At 39.6% G+C, this 18,811-nt stretch overlaps 2 non-coding genes and 1 pseudogene across 2 annotated transcripts; 1 reads left to right on the forward strand and 2 right to left on the reverse strand.

Moving 5' to 3' along the window:
• Nucleotides 1–24: 24 nt before the first annotated feature.
• Nucleotides 25–18,521, forward strand: LOC146956682 (uncharacterized; annotated as a pseudogene).
• LOC146956683 (small nucleolar RNA R71) lies at nt 3,130–3,236 on the reverse strand. The gene has a single exon (XR_015025129.1). It is a non-coding gene; the product is annotated as a small nucleolar RNA R71 (small nucleolar RNA).
• On the reverse strand, nt 9,870–9,976 carry LOC146956684 (small nucleolar RNA R71). Its single transcript, XR_015025118.1, has one exon. It is a non-coding gene; the product is annotated as a small nucleolar RNA R71 (small nucleolar RNA).
• Nucleotides 18,522–18,811: the final 290 nt, after the last annotated feature.

Here is an 18,811-nt window from a genome sequence, read left to right on the forward strand (position 1 = left end):
TGGCCTTTTATGCCAAAGATTTTACGTGACGTTGTGAACTAAATTTCCGCTGCTTTTGACTATTGAATTTTATAAAGACAGGTTGATTAAATAAATAGTATTCCCTATTATTATATTTGTTGTTAAATGATGTATTGATGTATGTGATGCTCCGTTATGTTGATAAACTCTGATAATTTTTATGAAATTTTTAAGTCGGGAAAACGGGGCGTTACAATTGGTATCAGAGCAGGTCGGTCCGTCCGGCCAAGTAGTGAGTCAAGTTGTGTCATTTTAGCAATTGGAATACCATTATTATGTTATTCTAAACGTTGTGTGTTGTGCAGTAAAGAAGAGTAGACCTGGAGGCTGCAAACCTTATCTGTTACAAGATGACTAGAATGGCTGGAAGAAATGATGCTGCGATTGCTGCTGCTTTGGAAGCTGTAGCCCAAGCTGTAGGACAACAACCAAATGTTGGTGCTGGTGTTAATGCTGACGTAAGGATGTTGGAGGCCTTTCTGAGAAATCATCCTCCCACTTTCAAAGGAAGGTACGACCCTGATGGAGCACAGGCATGGCTCAAGGAGATTGAGAGGGTGTTCAGGGTTATGCAATGTACTGATGATCAGAAGGTGCGTTTTGGTACGCACATGCTATCTGAGGAGGCTGATGACTGGTGGGTGAGTCTTTTACCTGAATTAGAGCAAGGTGGTGCGGCTATTACTTGGGCCGTGTTTAAGGGAGAGTTCCTAAACAGATATTTTCCTGAAGATGTTCGTGGAAGGAAAGAGGTTGAGTTCCTTGAGCTGAAGCAAGGAAACATGTCGGTGACAGAGTATGCGGCAAAGTTTGTGGAGCTGGCTCAGTTCTATCCACACTATACTGGAGACAATGCTGAGTTTTCTAAATGTATCAAGTTTGAGAATGGTTTGCGTCCTGATATTAAGCGAGCCATTGGTTACCAATAGATCCGTGACTTTTCTGCGTCGGTGAGCAGGTGCAGAATCTATGAAGATGATTCGAAGGCTCATTATAAGATTATGAATGAGAGAAAGGGTAAGCAGCAACAGAATCGTGGGAAGCCTTATAGTACTCCAGCTGATAAGGGCAAGCAAAGAGTGATTGATGAGAGGAAGCCTAAGAAGAACGAGACTCCTGCTGGGATTGTTTGTTACAAATGTGGAGAAAAAGGTCACAAGAGTAATGCTTGTGGTGCTACTGAGGCGAGAGGGTGCTACCGTTGTGGTGTCAAAGGGCATACAGTTGCAGAATGCAAGCACGATGACACTATTTGTTTCAATTACGGTGGGAAAGGACATATTTCTGTTCAGTGTACTGAACTGATGAGTCATAGATAGTATTAATTATTGCCTTATTTAGTTTAGTTTTATTTTAGATTTGATTTTATTTTATTGCATTTTATTTTAGTTTAGAATATTTTACTTCAAATTGTGTTTTATTTTATTTTAGGAATAAATTTATGGTGGAAGGTGTCTTGGAGCAAAAGAAAGAGGACTGGAACAAATACAGCGCAAGAATACGAAGATACGGGACAAAAATATGTTCCCACCAAGTCAGAAGCTTGGCACGGCCAGTGCCAACATGTGGCACGGCCGTGCCACCTCCCAGAGCCTCTTTTGCTGCTTTTTCTTCAGGCCCAAGTTACTCTGTTGCAGCTTTACTGTTTTACCCTTTTAGTTGCTTAGTTTCTAAGTCGATTGTAAAGCTATAAATAGAGTAGCTCTCCACCATAAACAATCACGTTTTACTTTGTTTATTTCAATTGCTATTTCAATAAAGTCTTTATTTCCTTTTACTTCCTTTGCAATTTACTTTTATCGCATTCTCTCTTCTTCCCCCATGTCTACGATGAACATGAGTGAGTAGACTTCTTTGTCTTGGGATCGTTGGATAAGTCTAATGACGTAATCCGGATCAAGCCAAGTCTTAAACCTTAATTAATTGTTACCCTAATTCCTAATCTAAATTCACCGTTTTAACATGAATTAATTATTATCAAACTGTGGAAGCGAACGCGGAGGGTTTGATAATGGTTAATTCATCATCACAGATATCAATTCATAAAGCGAACGCGGAGCTTTGATATCCGATCAAGTGAATTTAGACAAGGTTTGCGAAACATGAGAATAGTCTAGCAAACCTTGGGACACATAAAGTTTCGATCTTCAAGGGTCCCAAAGGCAATCACCCATGAGAATAGGTGTGGTTGTTGGAGGGATACACTCACTGACTTCGAGAGGAGCTGTGATATGCTAAAGAGAAACTTGTCCTTAGTAATTAGGATTAACGTTTAATTATAAGTTTAAGGCTTGCTTGTGAAAAGATTCGTTATTATGATGAACCAATGATCCCGAGGCTTTTTATTATCATTGTTATTTACTTTCAAAAACTGCACTCTCCAACTTCTTAATTCTTTCTCCTCTAATCAATATCTAAAAGTTAATTAGATTGACCAACTCCCTAGCGGAACGATACTCTTACTTACTACTATTACTTCGATAGGCCGTGCACTTGCGGTTTGGCCCTATCAAGTTTTTGGCGCCGTTGCCGGGGAGTTAACTAATTTAATTAGCTTTTTCTTAGTGATTAGAATTCTCTCTTCTCCTTCCTCTTTTTCTTTTTATTTTTAACTTTTTTTCTGTTATCGTTAACTTCTTGGGTTCTCAACCTTGTATGCGAAGAACTAGAAATCAAGCGGTATTCATACCCGAGATCGAAAGGTTCTTACATAGAAGGAGGAGAGCAGCACAAAATAACACCGACATGGCCAATCGCACTCTCAAAGAGTATGCAACGCCGTCTACGGCTGAGCCACAAGCTGTTATCGTGTACCCAACGGTTGAGGATGACAACTTTGAAATCAAGCCTGCCCTACTTAACTTGGTGCAGCAAAACCAATTCTCGGGATCCCCCACTGAGGATCCCAATCTTCACATCTCTGTTTTCCTACGAATTAGTGGAACCATGAAGGAGAACCAAGAAGCCGTAAGACTTCATCTCTTTCCCTTTTCCTTAAGGGATAGAGCTAGCGCTTGGTTCCATTCCCTCGAAGTCGGTTCCATTACTTCATGGGATCAGATGAGGCAAGCATTCCTTGCCCGTTTCTTTCCACCATCTAAAACCGCTAAACTTAGAGACCAAATCACACGGTTCAATCAAAAAGATGGGGAATCTCTCTATGAGGCGTGGGAGTGTTTCAAAGAAATGCTAAGACTTTGTCCCCACCATGGCCTAGAGAAGTGGCTTATAGTCCACACTTTTTATAATGGCTTGTCTTATACCACTAAGATGTCTGTTGATGCAGCTGCAGGTGGAGCACTTATGAACAAGAACTACACGGAAGCGTATGCCCTAATTGAAGACATGGCTCAGAATCATTACAAATGGACCGACGAGAGAGCCATCTCTAGTTCTTCACCCTCCAAAAAGGAGGCAGGTATACACGAAGTCTCTAACTATGATCACCTTGCTTCTAAAATTGATACACTAACTGAAAAACTTGAAAAATTCAATGTTAGTGCTATCAACTCTGCATCTACTTCTTCTTGTGAAATATGTGGTATAGCTGGTCATGCTGGTGTTGATTGCCAACTAGGTAGTGCTATTAATGGTGTTGAGCAAATGAATTATGCTCAATACAACCAAGGGATGCGACAAAATCAAAATTTTTATAAAAACCAAAATCCCTATGGACAAGTAGCACCACCCGGTTATGCAAACAACCAAAGATTCACTCAAAAATCCAATTTGGAAATTTTGTTGGAAAACTCTATTGCCAACCAAAACAAACAACTTCAAGAACTCAAAAACCAAACTGGATTTCTGAATGATTCTCTTTCCAAGCTCAATACCAAGGTTGATTCTATTGCTACTCACTCTAAAATGCTTGAAACTCAAATCGCTCAAATAGCCCAACAAGTGGCTACATCTTCCCAAACACCGGGAGTCTTTCCTGGTCAAACCGAAGCCAACCCCAAAGCCCAAGTTAATGTCATATCTTTTAGGGGTAGTAAGTTAGGCGAAACTTTTGCCAAGGTTAAAAACATTGGGAAAGAAAATGTCAAGCCCTTAGGTGATAAAGTTGTGATAGAAGAAGCTAAACCACTTGAAGAAAACAAAACTCCATCCCCCTTAAATCCCAAAAAGCTTAAATTAGAGGGTAAATTTGAAAAATTTGTTAACATACTTAGGAAGATTTGCATTAAACTTCCCTTTGCTGAAGCTTTGTCTAGGATGCCTCTTTATGCCAAGTTTTTAAAGGAAATTTTTTCAAAGAAAAGGGCTATAGAGCATAATGAGACAATAGCCTTGGCTAAGGAAACTAGTGCAAACATCCAAGAAGCACCCCCTAAGCTTAGAGATCCAGGTAGCTTTGCCATACCATGTGAAATTGGGAATGAAACCATAAACAAAGCCTTATGTGACTTAGGAGCTAGTGTTAGTTTGCTGCCTTTGTCTCTTCTTAAAAGGATAGGGATAGGAGAATTGAAACCTACCGAAATGGAACTGAAGATAGCTGATCGTTCTACCATGAAACTTGTAGGATTTGTCGAGGACATACCTGTTAAGATAGAGGGGATATACATCCCCACTGATTTTGTAGTCGTTGACATTGAAGAGGACGATGACGTCCCTATAATCCTAGGTAGACCCTTCCTTGCAACTGCGGGAGCTCTCATTGATGTGAAACTTGGTAGGATAGTCTTTCAAGTGAGTGATAAAATGGTAGGATACGAGTTGGAAAACGTTATGAAAGGTCCCGCTCTTTACTCTTGTTGCATGCTTAACGATCATGTTGTGAAAGAACGTTTTATAGCGTCATCTACACAATATGATATCTTTGATCCATTCTAAGGACTCTTTCTAACCGTCAAGCTAATGACATTAAAAGAGCGCTTCGTGGGAGGCAACCCACGCATTTAATTGCTTTTGTTTTGTTTGTTTTTCTTTGTTCTAGGATGTTTTGTAGGTAATTGTCCGAGTAAGATTCAAGAAAATGAAAATTTTTGAAGCCCCCTGGACCAGAAGGTTGGCACGGCCCGTGCTAAGACTGGCACGGCCGTGCCAGTTTTTTTTTAAGCAAAACTGAAGGTTCAAAGTCAGAATGATGGCACGGCCCGTGCCAATAGGTGGCACGGCCGTGCCCGACTTCTAGCACCCTATAACATCAAATTTTTCTTCCTTCTTCCTCATTCACAAACCACAACCCTCTTTCATCTTTCAAACTTCTCTCTAAACCTCCATAACCTTCAAACCTTCAAACCACCATATCTCCCTCAATTCTTAACCAAATCACTCCATTCTTTCACCAATCAACCACAAACTTCACCCAAAACAAAAACCACCAATCAAAAACATCTTTCATCCATCCAAACCCACAATTCACCAAAACCCTAATCCTTCAAAACCTAACCCAAACACCACAAAACCTTAACCAATCTCCATATCCAAACCAACAAAACTTCCTTAAACATCAACCCCAACCCTAAACCAATCCTTTCCACCAAAAATTTTCCCAAACCCTAAACCTTCAAAACCAATTCTACCAAAGGTCAATGGCTTCAAGAAGAAGTGGTAAAGAACCAGCAAGCTCTCAAGGAGGACCTCCCCCAAAGAAGCAAGCCCAAGTGAAGAATCATGGGATCCAGTTCAAAAACAACAAGCAAAGGGACAGGTATAAAAATCTTATCTCTAAACATCTGCACCCTTCTCGTTATCCTGATTCCCATACTTTAGATATGCTAGAGCTGCTTGATGATGTTTCTAGGTTGATAGGAAAGTTAGGTTGGACTGAATTGCTGAAACCTATGAGGGGTTATGAAAATTTCACTTATGAATTCTTGAGCTCAATAGATTTTACTAAAGATAAGATGAATTTTGATAACCCTAACCATAGAGTTGTTTTTCGGTTAATGAATATTGATTATGACATGTCACTTCAGCACTTTTGTGATGCCTTAGGCTTTGCAAATGAGGGATATATTCATGATCATTGGGATCCCAGCCTTAAACCGGATAACTATGACCCAGCTGCCTTTTGGAAACAAATCACCGGTCTTAACAAATACGTCCCTAGGGCGAACAAAGCAAGCAATATTCACAACCCCGTACTTAGGTACCTTCAGAGGGTAATGGCTTGCACTATTTGGGGTAGAACCGAGCTAGGAAACACTAGAACCGATGAGTTGTTCATGCTATGGGCAATGCTCCACAACCACCCCGTCAATACCTGTTTTTATTTGATTGATCACCTAGACTTTGTCGGTACTAGACCGGCCGGTAGAGGAGACATAGTGGTGGGTGGCATCATTACATATATAGCTAGGTGTTTTGGAGTGGGTGAAGATGAGGGGATCAAACCAATTGAGGGAAATAATAGGCTTAACATAGAAACCCTTATTGCTATGAATTTCATCAAACATCGTCCACCCCTCCATTACCAACTTAAGCTAAATGTGCCAATCATGTTTTTATTGCCTAACCCATCTCGGACTACCACCGAGGTGGAAGAAAATTGGTTGTATGTTAATGATGTGCAGGTTCTTGGTGATGATGAGGGAGAAGGTGCTAACTTGCACCGTGATGAAGGAGAAGGTGCTAACTTGCACCATGAAGAGGGGCACCATGGCCATGAAACCGGTGAGCTTCATGAAAATCAACAATGGACATGGATTCACAATGAAATCGAGAGGATGAGCACCGGGCAACAAAGGCAAGGTGTTGAGATCTCCGGCCTTCGCAATGAAGTTCAAAGGGGCAACCGTGTCAATGATGAAAATAATGAGATGCTCCGTCGGATGATGCAACACCTCCAACTTCAAGGTCCTCCTTACGGACCTCAATAAACAAATGTGAGCTTTCCTCTTCCTCCCTTCCCTTCTTCTTCTCCCTATCTCTCTCATTCTTCTACTCATCTCCTTCTTTCATCTTCTTCTTCCTCTTCTTCTTCTTCTTTTAATTTCTTTTTCTTTTGAATCATTGAGGACAATGCTTCCCCTAAGTGTGGGGGGGGCCTAATAAAGTGTCTAGAGTCGTAGTGTTCCCAAACTCCCTTGAACTTTATTCTTTTGTTTTGTTTTTATAGCAAGAGGCATGACTAGTAGCTTGTTTTTAATGTAAATATGGCATGAAAATTTTTGTTTTGTCTCTTCTTTAGGTTGCTTCTTGTACATGAAAATAGTTTCTTGTGTTTCTTATGTTCTTGCTATACCCATATCATGTTTTATTGCGAAAATTCTCCAATGAGAAAAGCACCCGGTTGCAATCCTTGAGTAAATGTATGAATAGGTATTTTAAGGAACACGTTCTATCTTTAGTGTTAACTTAGACCCTTTAAAGTCTTAAGAGTAAAAGTAGTATAAGTTTGTGTGGGAAAATTAATCAAATTGTTCTTAATTGTTATATTCTTATTAATTTGTTAATGTTAAATGGGGCGGGAGAATGGCACCAACATGTGGGGGAAATGACAATCCCTAACTTCCTAATTGTGGTGGTGACTCCTTAATTTGAACCTAAAGTGAAACAAATTCATCAATGCTAGGGGGAAAGGACAATTACATCCAAAAAGACTTCCTACGCGGAGATGAAACAAACAATAATTTTGCAGCACTACTTAGGGTGATTTTGAATCTAGGGGGAAAGGACAATTACATCCGAGAAGACTCCCTACGAGGATAGATAGCCCCTAAGCATCTGCAGCCCCTTGTGCTTAATTGTTATATCTAATTTAATGTTTAACTCAAATTCCCATCACTCTTATATGAAATGAAGAAAAGACTTTTCTCGGTTACTTTAGCACTAAGGATAGAACCTATTCCTCATAATATCTGTCTTATACAGGAGCAAGAAAAGGGTTGGACTGCACACACACACTCACTTGAGACTTGATGTTGGGTAGAATAGGTTCATGAGAAGTATTTGAAATTGTAATTAGTGTACTTGAGGCAAGGCCTTTCTTTTGAGACATTTGTTCTTAATATTGCCATAATCAAATCTTTTGTTGCTACTATGTTTGCTGCCTTTTGCTTGAGGACAAGCAAAGATTCAAGTGTGGGGGAGTTTGATGAGTCATAGATAGTATTAATTATTGCCTTATTTAGTTTAGTTTTATTTTAGATTTGATTTTATTTTATTGCATTTTATTTTAGTTTAGAATATTTTACTTCAAATTGTGTTTTATTTTATTTTAGGAATAAATTTATGGTGGAAGGTGTCTTGGAGCAAAAGAAAGAGGACTGGAACAAATACAGCGCAAGAATACGAAGATACGGGACAAAAATATGTTCCCACCAAGTCAGAAGCTTGGCACGGCCAGTGCCAACATGTGGCACGGCCGTGCCACCTCCCAGAGCCTCTTTTGCTGCTTTTTCTTCAGGCCCAAGTTACCCTGTTGCAGCTTTACTGTTTTACCCTTTTAGTTGCTTAGTTTCTAAGTCGATTGTAAAGCTATAAATAGAGTAGCTCTCCACCATAAACAATCACGTTTTACTTTGTTTATTTCAATTGCTATTTCAATAAAGTCTTTATTTCCTTTTACTTCCTTTGCAATTTACTTTTATCGCATTCTCTCTTCTTCCCCCATGTCTACGATGAACATGAGTGAGTAGACTTCTTTGTCTTGGGATCGTTGGATAAGTCTAATGACGTAATCCGGATCAAGCCAAGTCTTAAACCTTAATTAATTGTTACCCTAATTCCTAATCTAAATTCACCGTTTTAACATGAATTAATTATTATCAAACTGTGGAAGCGAACGCGGAGGGTTTGATAATGGTTAATTCATCATCACAGATATCAATTCATAAAGCGAACGCGGAGCTTTGATATCCGATCAAGTGAATTTAGACAAGGTTTGCGAAACATGAGAATAGTCTAGCAAACCTTGGGACACATAAAGTTTCGATCTTCAAGGGTCCCAAAGGCAATCACCCATGAGAATAGGTGTGGTTGTTGGAGGGATACACTCACTGACTTCGAGAGGAGCTGTGATATGCTAAAGAGAAACTTGTCCTTAGTAATTAGGATTAACGTTTAATTATAAGTTTAAGGCTTGCTTGTGAAAAGATTCGTTATTATGATGAACCAATGATCCCGAGGCTTTTTATTATCATTGTTATTTACTTTCAAAAACTGCACTCTCCAACTTCTTAATTCTTTCTCCTCTAATCAATATCTAAAAGTTAATTAGATTGACCAACTCCCTAGCGGAACGATACTCTTACTTACTACTATTACTTCGATAGGCCGTGCACTTGCGGTTTGGCCCTATCAAGTTTTTGGCGCCGTTGCCGGGGAGTTAACTAATTTAATTAGCTTTTTCTTAGTGATTAGAATTCTCTCTTCTCCTTCCTCTTTTTCTTTTTATTTTTAACTTTTTTTCTGTTATCGTTAACTTCTTGGGTTCTCAACCTTGTATGCGAAGAACTAGAAATCAAGCGGTATTCATACCCGAGATCGAAAGGTTCTTACATAGAAGGAGGAGAGCAGCACAAAATAACACCGACATGGCCAATCGCACTCTCAAAGAGTATGCAACGCCGTCTACGGCTGAGCCACAAGCTGTTATCGTGTACCCAACGGTTGAGGATGACAACTTTGAAATCAAGCCTGCCCTACTTAACTTGGTGCAGCAAAACCAATTCTCGGGATCCCCCACTGAGGATCCCAATCTTCACATCTCTGTTTTCCTACGAATTAGTGGAACCATGAAGGAGAACCAAGAAGCCGTAAGACTTCATCTCTTTCCCTTTTCCTTAAGGGATAGAGCTAGCGCTTGGTTCCATTCCCTCGAAGTCGGTTCCATTACTTCATGGGATCAGATGAGGCAAGCATTCCTTGCCCGTTTCTTTCCACCATCTAAAACCGCTAAACTTAGAGACCAAATCACACGGTTCAATCAAAAAGATGGGGAATCTCTCTATGAGGCGTGGGAGCGTTTCAAAGAAATGCTAAGACTTTGTCCCCACCATGGCCTAGAGAAGTGGCTTATAGTCCACACTTTTTATAATGGCTTGTCTTATACCACTAAGATGTCTGTTGATGCAGCTGCAGGTGGAGCACTTATGAACAAGAACTACACGGAAGCGTATGCCCTAATTGAAGACATGGCTCAGAATCATTACAAATGGACCGACGAGAGAGCCATCTCTAGTTCTTCACCCTCCAAAAAGGAGGCAGGTATACACGAAGTCTCTAACTATGATCACCTTGCTTCTAAAATTGATACACTAACTGAAAAACTTGAAAAATTCAATGTTAGTGCTATCAACTCTGCATCTACTTCTTCTTGTGAAATATGTGGTATAGCTGGTCATGCTGGTGTTGATTGCCAACTAGGTAGTGCTATTAATGGTGTTGAGCAAATGAATTATGCTCAATACAACCAAGGGATGCGACAAAATCAAAATTTTTATAAAAACCAAAATCCCTATGGACAAGTAGCACCACCCGGTTATGCAAACAACCAAAGATTCACTCAAAAATCCAATTTGGAAATTTTGTTGGAAAACTCTATTGCCAACCAAAACAAACAACTTCAAGAACTCAAAAACCAAACTGGATTTCTGAATGATTCTCTTTCCAAGCTCAATACCAAGGTTGATTCTATTGCTACTCACTCTAAAATGCTTGAAACTCAAATCGCTCAAATAGCCCAACAAGTGGCTACATCTTCCCAAACACCGGGAGTCTTTCCTGGTCAAACCGAAGCCAACCCCAAAGCCCAAGTTAATGTCATATCTTTTAGGGGTAGTAAGTTAGGCGAAACTTTTGCCAAGGTTAAAAACATTGGGAAAGAAAATGTCAAGCCCTTAGGTGATAAAGTTGTGATAGAAGAAGCTAAACCACTTGAAGAAAACAAAACTCCATCCCCCTTAAATCCCGAAAAGCTTAAATTAGAGGGTAAATTTGAAAAATTTGTTAACATACTTAGGAAGATTTGCATTAAACTTCCCTTTGCTGAAGCTTTGTCTAGGATGCCTCTTTATGCCAAGTTTTTAAAGGAAATTTTTTCAAAGAAAAGGGCTATAGAGCATAATGAGACAATAGCCTTGGCTAAGGAAACTAGTGCAAACATCCAAGAAGCACCCCCTAAGCTTAGAGATCCAGGTAGCTTTGCCATACCATGTGAAATTGGGAATGAAACCATAAACAAAGCCTTATGTGACTTAGGAGCTAGTGTTAGTTTGCTGCCTTTGTCTCTTCTTAAAAGGATAGGGATAGGAGAATTGAAACCTACCGAAATGGAACTGAAGATAGCTGATCGTTCTACCATGAAACTTGTAGGATTTGTCGAGGACATACCTGTTAAGATAGAGGGGATATACATCCCCACTGATTTTGTAGTCGTTGACATTGAAGAGGACGATGACGTCCCTATAATCCTAGGTAGACCCTTCCTTGCAACTGCGGGAGCTCTCATTGATGTGAAACTTGGTAGGATAGTCTTTCAAGTGAGTGATAAAATGGTAGGATACGAGTTGGAAAACGTTATGAAAGGTCCCGCTCTTTACTCTTGTTGCATGCTTAACGATCATGTTGTGAAAGAACGTTTTATAGCGTCATCTACACAATATGATATCTTTGATCCATTCTAAGGACTCTTTCTAACCGTCAAGCTAATGACATTAAAAGAGCGCTTCGTGGGAGGCAACCCACGCATTTAATTGCTTTTGTTTTGTTTGTTTTTCTTTGTTCTAGGATGTTTTGTAGGTAATTGTCCGAGTAAGATTCAAGAAAATGAAAATTTTTGAAGCCCCCTGGACCAGAAGGTTGGCACGGCCCGTGCTAAGACTGGCACGGCCGTGCCAGTTTTTTTTTAAGCAAAACTGAAGGTTCAAAGTCAGAATGATGGCACGGCCCGTGCCAATAGGTGGCACGGCCGTGCCCGACTTCTAGCACCCTATAACATCAAATTTCTCTTCCTTCTTCCTCATTCACAAACCACAACCCTCTTTCATCTTTCAAACTTCTCTCTAAACCTCCATAACCTTCAAACCTTCAAACCACCATATCTCCCTCAATTCTTAACCAAATCACTCCATTCTTTCACCAATCAACCACAAACTTCACCCAAAACAAAAACCACCAATCAAAAACATCTTTCATCCATCCAAACCCACAATTCACCAAAACCCTAATCCTTCAAAACCTAACCCAAACACCACAAAACCTTAACCAATCTCCATATCCAAACCAACAAAACTTCCTTAAACATCAACCCCAACCCTAAACCAATCCTTTCCACCAAAAATTTTCCCAAACCCTAAACCTTCAAAACCAATTCTACCAAAGGTCAATGGCTTCAAGAAGAAGTGGTAAAGAACCAGCAAGCTCTCAAGGAGGACCTCCCCCAAAGAAGCAAGCCCAAGTGAAGAATCATGGGATCCAGTTCAAAAACAACAAGCAAAGGGACAGGTATAAAAATCTTATCTCTAAACATCTGCACCCTTCTCGTTATCCTGATTCCCATACTTTAGATATGCTAGAGCTGCTTGATGATGTTTCTAGGTTGATAGGAAAGTTAGGTTGGACTGAATTGCTGAAACCTATGAGGGGTTATGAAAATTTCACTTATGAATTCTTGAGCTCAATAGATTTTACTAAAGATAAGATGAATTTTGATAACCCTAACCATAGAGTTGTTTTCCGGTTAATGAATATTGATTATGACATGTCACTTCAGCACTTTTGTGATGCCTTAGGCTTTGCAAATGAGGGATATATTCATGATCATTGGGATCCCAGCCTTAAACCGGATAACTATGACCCAGCTGCCTTTTGGAAACAAATCACCGGTCTTAACAAATACGTCCCTAGGGCGAACAAAGCAAGCAATATTCACAACCCCGTACTTAGGTACCTTCAGAGGGTAATGGCTTGCACTATTTGGGGTAGAACCGAGCTAGGAAACACTAGAACCGATGAGTTGTTCATGCTATGGGCAATGCTCCACAACCACCCCGTCAATACCTGTTTTTATTTGATTGATCACCTAGACTTTGTCGGTACTAGACCGGCCGGTAGAGGAGACATAGTGGTGGGTGGCATCATTACATATATAGCTAGGTGTTTTGGAGTGGGTGAAGATGAGGGGATCAAACCAATTGAGGGAAATAATAGGCTTAACATAGAAACCCTTATTGCTATGAATTTCATCAAACATCGTCCACCCCTCCATTACCAACTTAAGCTAAATGTGCCAATCATGTTTTTATTGCCTAACCCATCTCGGACTACCACCGAGGTGGAAGAAAATTGGTTGTATGTTAATGATGTGCAGGTTCTTGGTGATGATGAGGGAGAAGGTGCTAACTTGCACCGTGATGAAGGAGAAGGTGCTAACTTGCACCATGAAGAGGGGCACCATGGCCATGAAACCGGTGAGCTTCATGAAAATCAACAATGGACATGGATTCACAATGAAATCGAGAGGATGAGCACCGGGCAACAAAGGCAAGGTGTTGAGATCTCCGGCCTTCGCAATGAAGTTCAAAGGGGCAACCGTGTCAATGATGAAAATAATGAGATGCTCCGTCGGATGATGCAACACCTCCAACTTCAAGGTCCTCCTTACGGACCTCAATAAACAAATGTGAGCTTTCCTCTTCCTCCCTTCCCTTCTTCTTCTCCCTATCTCTCTCATTCTTCTACTCATCTCCTTCTTTCATCTTCTTCTTCCTCTTCTTCTTCTTCTTTTAATTTCTTTTTCTTTTGAATCATTGAGGACAATGCTTCCCCTAAGTGTGGGGGGGGCCTAATAAAGTGTCTAGAGTCGTAGTGTTCCCAAACTCCCTTGAACTTTATTCTTTTGTTTTGTTTTTATAGCAAGAGGCATGACTAGTAGCTTGTTTTTAATGTAAATATGGCATGAAAATTTTTGTTTTGTCTCTTCTTTAGGTTGCTTCTTGTACATGAAAATAGTTTCTTGTGTTTCTTATGTTCTTGCTATACCCATATCATGTTTTATTGCGAAAATTCTCCAATGAGAAAAGCACCCGGTTGCAATCCTTGAGTAAATGTATGAATAGGTATTTTAAGGAACACGTTCTATCTTTAGTGTTAACTTAGACCCTTTAAAGTCTTAAGAGTAAAAGTAGTATAAGTTTGTGTGGGAAAATTAATCAAATTGTTCTTAATTGTTATATTCTTATTAATTTGTTAATGTTAAATGGGGCGGGAGAATGGCACCAACATGTGGGGGAAATGACAATCCCTAACTTCCTAATTGTGGTGGTGACTCCTTAATTTGAACCTAAAGTGAAACAAATTCATCAATGCTAGGGGGAAAGGACAATTACATCCAAAAAGACTTCCTACGCGGAGATGAAACAAACAATAATTTTGCAGCACTACTTAGGGTGATTTTGAATCTAGGGGGAAAGGACAATTACATCCGAGAAGACTCCCTACGAGGATAGATAGCCCCTAAGCATCTGCAGCCCCTTGTGCTTAATTGTTATATCTAATTTAATGTTTAACTCAAATTCCCATCACTCTTATATGAAATGAAGAAAAGACTTTTCTCGGTTACTTTAGCACTAAGGATAGAACCTATTCCTCATAATATCTGTCTTATACAGGAGCAAGAAAAGGGTTGGACTGCACACACACACTCACTTGAGACTTGATGTTGGGTAGAATAGGTTCATGAGAAGTATTTGAAATTGTAATTAGTGTACTTGAGGCAAGGCCTTTCTTTTGAGACATTTGTTCTTAATATTGCCATAATCAAATCTTTTGTTGCTACTATGTTTGCTGCCTTTTGCTTGAGGACAAGCAAAGATTCAAGTGTGGGGGAGTTTGATGAGTCATAGATAGTATTAATTATTGCCTTATTTAGTTTAGTTTTATTTTAGATTTGATTTTATTTTATTGCATTTTATTTTAGTTTAGAATATTTTACTTCAAATTGTGTTTTATTTTATTTTAGGAATAAATTTATGGTGGAAGGTGTCTTGGAGCAAAAGAAAGAGGACTGGAACAAATACAGCGCAAGAATACGAAGATACGGGACAAAAATATGTTCCCACCAAGTCAGAAGCTTGGCACGGCCAGTGCCAACATGTGGCACGGCCGTGCCACCTCCCAGAGCCTCTTTTGCTGCTTTTTCTTCAGGCCCAAGTTACCCTGTTGCAGCTTTACTGTTTTACCCTTTTAGTTGCTTAGTTTCTAAGTCGATTGTAAAGCTATAAATAGAGTAGCTCTCCACCATAAACAATCACGTTTTACTTTGTTTATTTCAATTGCTATTTCAATAAAGTCTTTATTTCCTTTTACTTCCTTTGCAATTTACTTTTATCGCATTCTCTCTTCTTCCCCCATGTCTACGATGAACATGAGTGAGTAGACTTCTTTGTCTTGGGATCGTTGGATAAGTCTAATGACGTAATCCGGATCAAGCCAAGTCTTAAACCTTAATTAATTGTTACCCTAATTCCTAATCTAAATTCACCGTTTTAACATGAATTAATTATTATCAAACTGTGGAAGCGAACGCGGAGGGTTTGATAATGGTTAATTCATCATCACAGATATCAATTCATAAAGCGAACGCGGAGCTTTGATATCCGATCAAGTGAATTTAGACAAGGTTTGCGAAACATGAGAATAGTCTAGCAAACCTTGGGACACATAAAGTTTCGATCTTCAAGGGTCCCAAAGGCAATCACCCATGAGAATAGGTGTGGTTGTTGGAGGGATACACTCACTGACTTCGAGAGGAGCTGTGATATGCTAAAGAGAAACTTGTCCTTAGTAATTAGGATTAACGTTTAATTATAAGTTTAAGGCTTGCTTGTGAAAAGATTCGTTATTATGATGAACCAATGATCCCGAGGCTTTTTATTATCATTGTTATTTACTTTCAAAAACTGCACTCTCCAACTTCTTAATTCTTTCTCCTCTAATCAATATCTAAAAGTTAATTAGATTGACCAACTCCCTAGCGGAACGATACTCTTACTTACTACTATTACTTCGATAGGCCGTGCACTTGCGGTTTGGCCCTATCATGAACCAAAGAAGGCCCCGACCAGGGGTAAGGTTTTTGCTTTGACTGGTACTCAGACTGAGAATGAGGATCGTTTGATCAGAGGTACTTGCTACATTAATGATACTCCTTTAGTTGCTATTATTGATACTGGTGCTACACATTGTTTTGTTGCTTTTGATTGTGTTTCTAAGTTGGGCCTTGCTATGTCTGATATGAATGGAGAAATGGTTGTCGAAACTCCAGCTGGTGACCACTTCTCTCGTCTGTTTACATTGTCCTCTGTCTATGTCCGATCGTGATTTTGAGATTGATTTAGTATGTCTACCTTTGAGTGGAATGGATGTGATTCTTGGTATGAACTGGTTAGAGTACAACCATGTTCTCATTAATTATTTTAGTAAGTCGATGCGTTTCTCTTCTGCTGAAGAGGAAAGTGGAGCGGAGTTTTTGTCTACTAAGCAGCTGAAGCAGCTAGAACGCGATGGTATCCTGATGTTTTCTTTGATGGCATCCTTATCTTTGGAGAATCAAGCAGTGATCGATAAGTTACAAGTAGTGTGCGATTTCCCTGAAGTTTTTCCTGATGAAATTTCTGATGTGCCACCGGAAAGAGAAGTTGAATTTTCTATTGATCTTGTTCCGGGAACGAAGCCTGTGTCTATGGCACCTTACCGTATGTCAGCTTCTGAGTTGGCTGAGTTGAAGAAACAGTTAGAAGATCTACTTGACAAGAAGTTTATTAGACCAAGTGTTTCACCTTGGGGAGCTCCAGTGTTGCTGGTTAAGAAGAAAGATGGCAGTATGAGGTTGTGTATTGACTATCGACAGTTGAACAAAGTAACTATAAAGAATAGGTATCCACTTCCAAGAATTGATGACTTGATGGATCAGTTAGTGGGTGTACGTGTGTTCAGTAAGATTGACTTGAGGTCGGGTTATCACCAGATTAAAGTAAGAGATGAAGATATGCAGAAGACGGCTTTTAGGACGCAATATGGACATTATGAATATAAGGTGATGCCTTTTGGTGTTAGTAATGCACCTGGCGTATTTATAGAGTATATGAATCGCATTTTTCATGCATTTTTGGATCGCTTCGTGGTTGTGTTCATTGATGATATTCTGATTTATTCTAAGACGGAGGAAGAACATGCTGAGCATTTGAAGATTGTCTTGCAAGTGCTGAAAGAAAAGAAGTTGTATGCTAAATTGTCTAAGTGCGAGTTCTGGTTGAAGGAAGTAAGTTTTCTAGGCCATGTTGTTTCTGGTAGTGGTATTGCAGTTGATCCATCTAAAGTTGAAGCGGTATCACAATGGGAGACTCCGAAGTCAGTTACAGAGATTAGAAGCTTTTTGGGTTTAGCGGGTTACTACCGAAGATTTATTGAAGGATTTTCTAAGTTAGCACTTCCGTTAACGCAGTTGACGTGTAAAGGTAAAACCTTTGTGTGGGATATCCATTGCGAGAACAGTTTTAATGAGTTGAAGAAGCGTTTGACGACGGCTCCGATTTTGATCTTGCCGAAACCTGATGAACCTTTTGTAGTGTATTGTGATGCGTCCAAGTTGGGCTTAGGAGGTGTACTTATGCAAGATGGTAAGGTGGTTGCATATGCATCAAGACAGTTGAGAACTCATGAACGAAACTACCCTACTCATGATCTTGAATTAGCTGCAGTTGTATTTGCACTTAAGATTTGGAGACATTACTTGTATGGTTCGAGATTTGAAGTGTTTAGTGATCACAAGAGCTTGAAGTATTTGTTTGATCAGAAGGAATTGAATATGAGACAGCAAAGGTGGCTCGAATTATTGAAAGATTATGACTTTAGTTTGAATTATCATCCGGGTAAAGCTAATGTGGTTGTAGACGCCTTAAGTAGGAAGACTTTACACTTGTCGGCAATGATGGTTAAGGAGATGGAATTGCTAGAACAGTTTAGAGACTTGAGTTTGGTTTGCGAAATGTCGCCAAGGAGTGTGAAATTGGGGATGTTAAAGATCAACAATGAATTTCTGGATAGTATCAGAGAGGCGCAGAAAGTAGATGTGAAGTTGGTGGATTTAATGGTTGCAAGCGATCCTACTGTAGACAGTGACTTTAAGGTTGATGACCAAGGAATGTTGAGGTTTCGAGGAAGAATTTGTATTCCTGATAATGATGAGATGAAGAAGATGATCCTTGAAGAAGGCCATAGAAGCAGTTTGAGTATTCATCCAGGAGCTGCTAAAATGTATCAAGATTTGAAGAAAATGTTTTGGTGGTTAGGTTTGAAGCGCGACGTGGCACAATTTGTGTATGCATGTTTGACTTATCAGAAGTCGAAAGTTGAGCATCAGAAGCCTGCTGGGTTATTGACACCGCTAGAGATTCCGGAATGGAAATGGGATAGTATACCCATGGATTTTGTGACGAGTTTGCCGAATACCAACAAAGGGAATGATGCAATTTGGGTGATCGTAGATAGATTGACGAAGTCGGCTCATTTCATTCCGATTAATATTACTTTTCCTGTGTCCCAGTTAGCAGAGATTTATGTTAGAGACGTTGTGAAGCTACATGGTGTTTGTTATACCCTAATTTTGGACCTAAAAATACTAGCTCCATTCCTCTTTTCTTGCATTTCAAGTCATTTGAACTGTCTCTGATCAATTACATCTTTCTCAGCATTTTATTTCAATATTACTTGCAAAATTCATATAAAAGGGTATTTTAGTCATTTCCTGTGTCCAAGCTCATTTTCGTCCTTTAAAAATTGCTTGAGTCTTTTCAATTGTTTGAATAAGTTTTTATTTCAATTCCATGTCAAAATCCAT

Source organism: Medicago sativa, chromosome 1 (assembly GCF_051527215.1).
Source record: "Medicago sativa cultivar Bolivia chromosome 1, Bolivia_mono, whole genome shotgun sequence".
NCBI classification, from domain to species: Eukaryota; Viridiplantae; Streptophyta; class Magnoliopsida; order Fabales; family Fabaceae; genus Medicago; species Medicago sativa.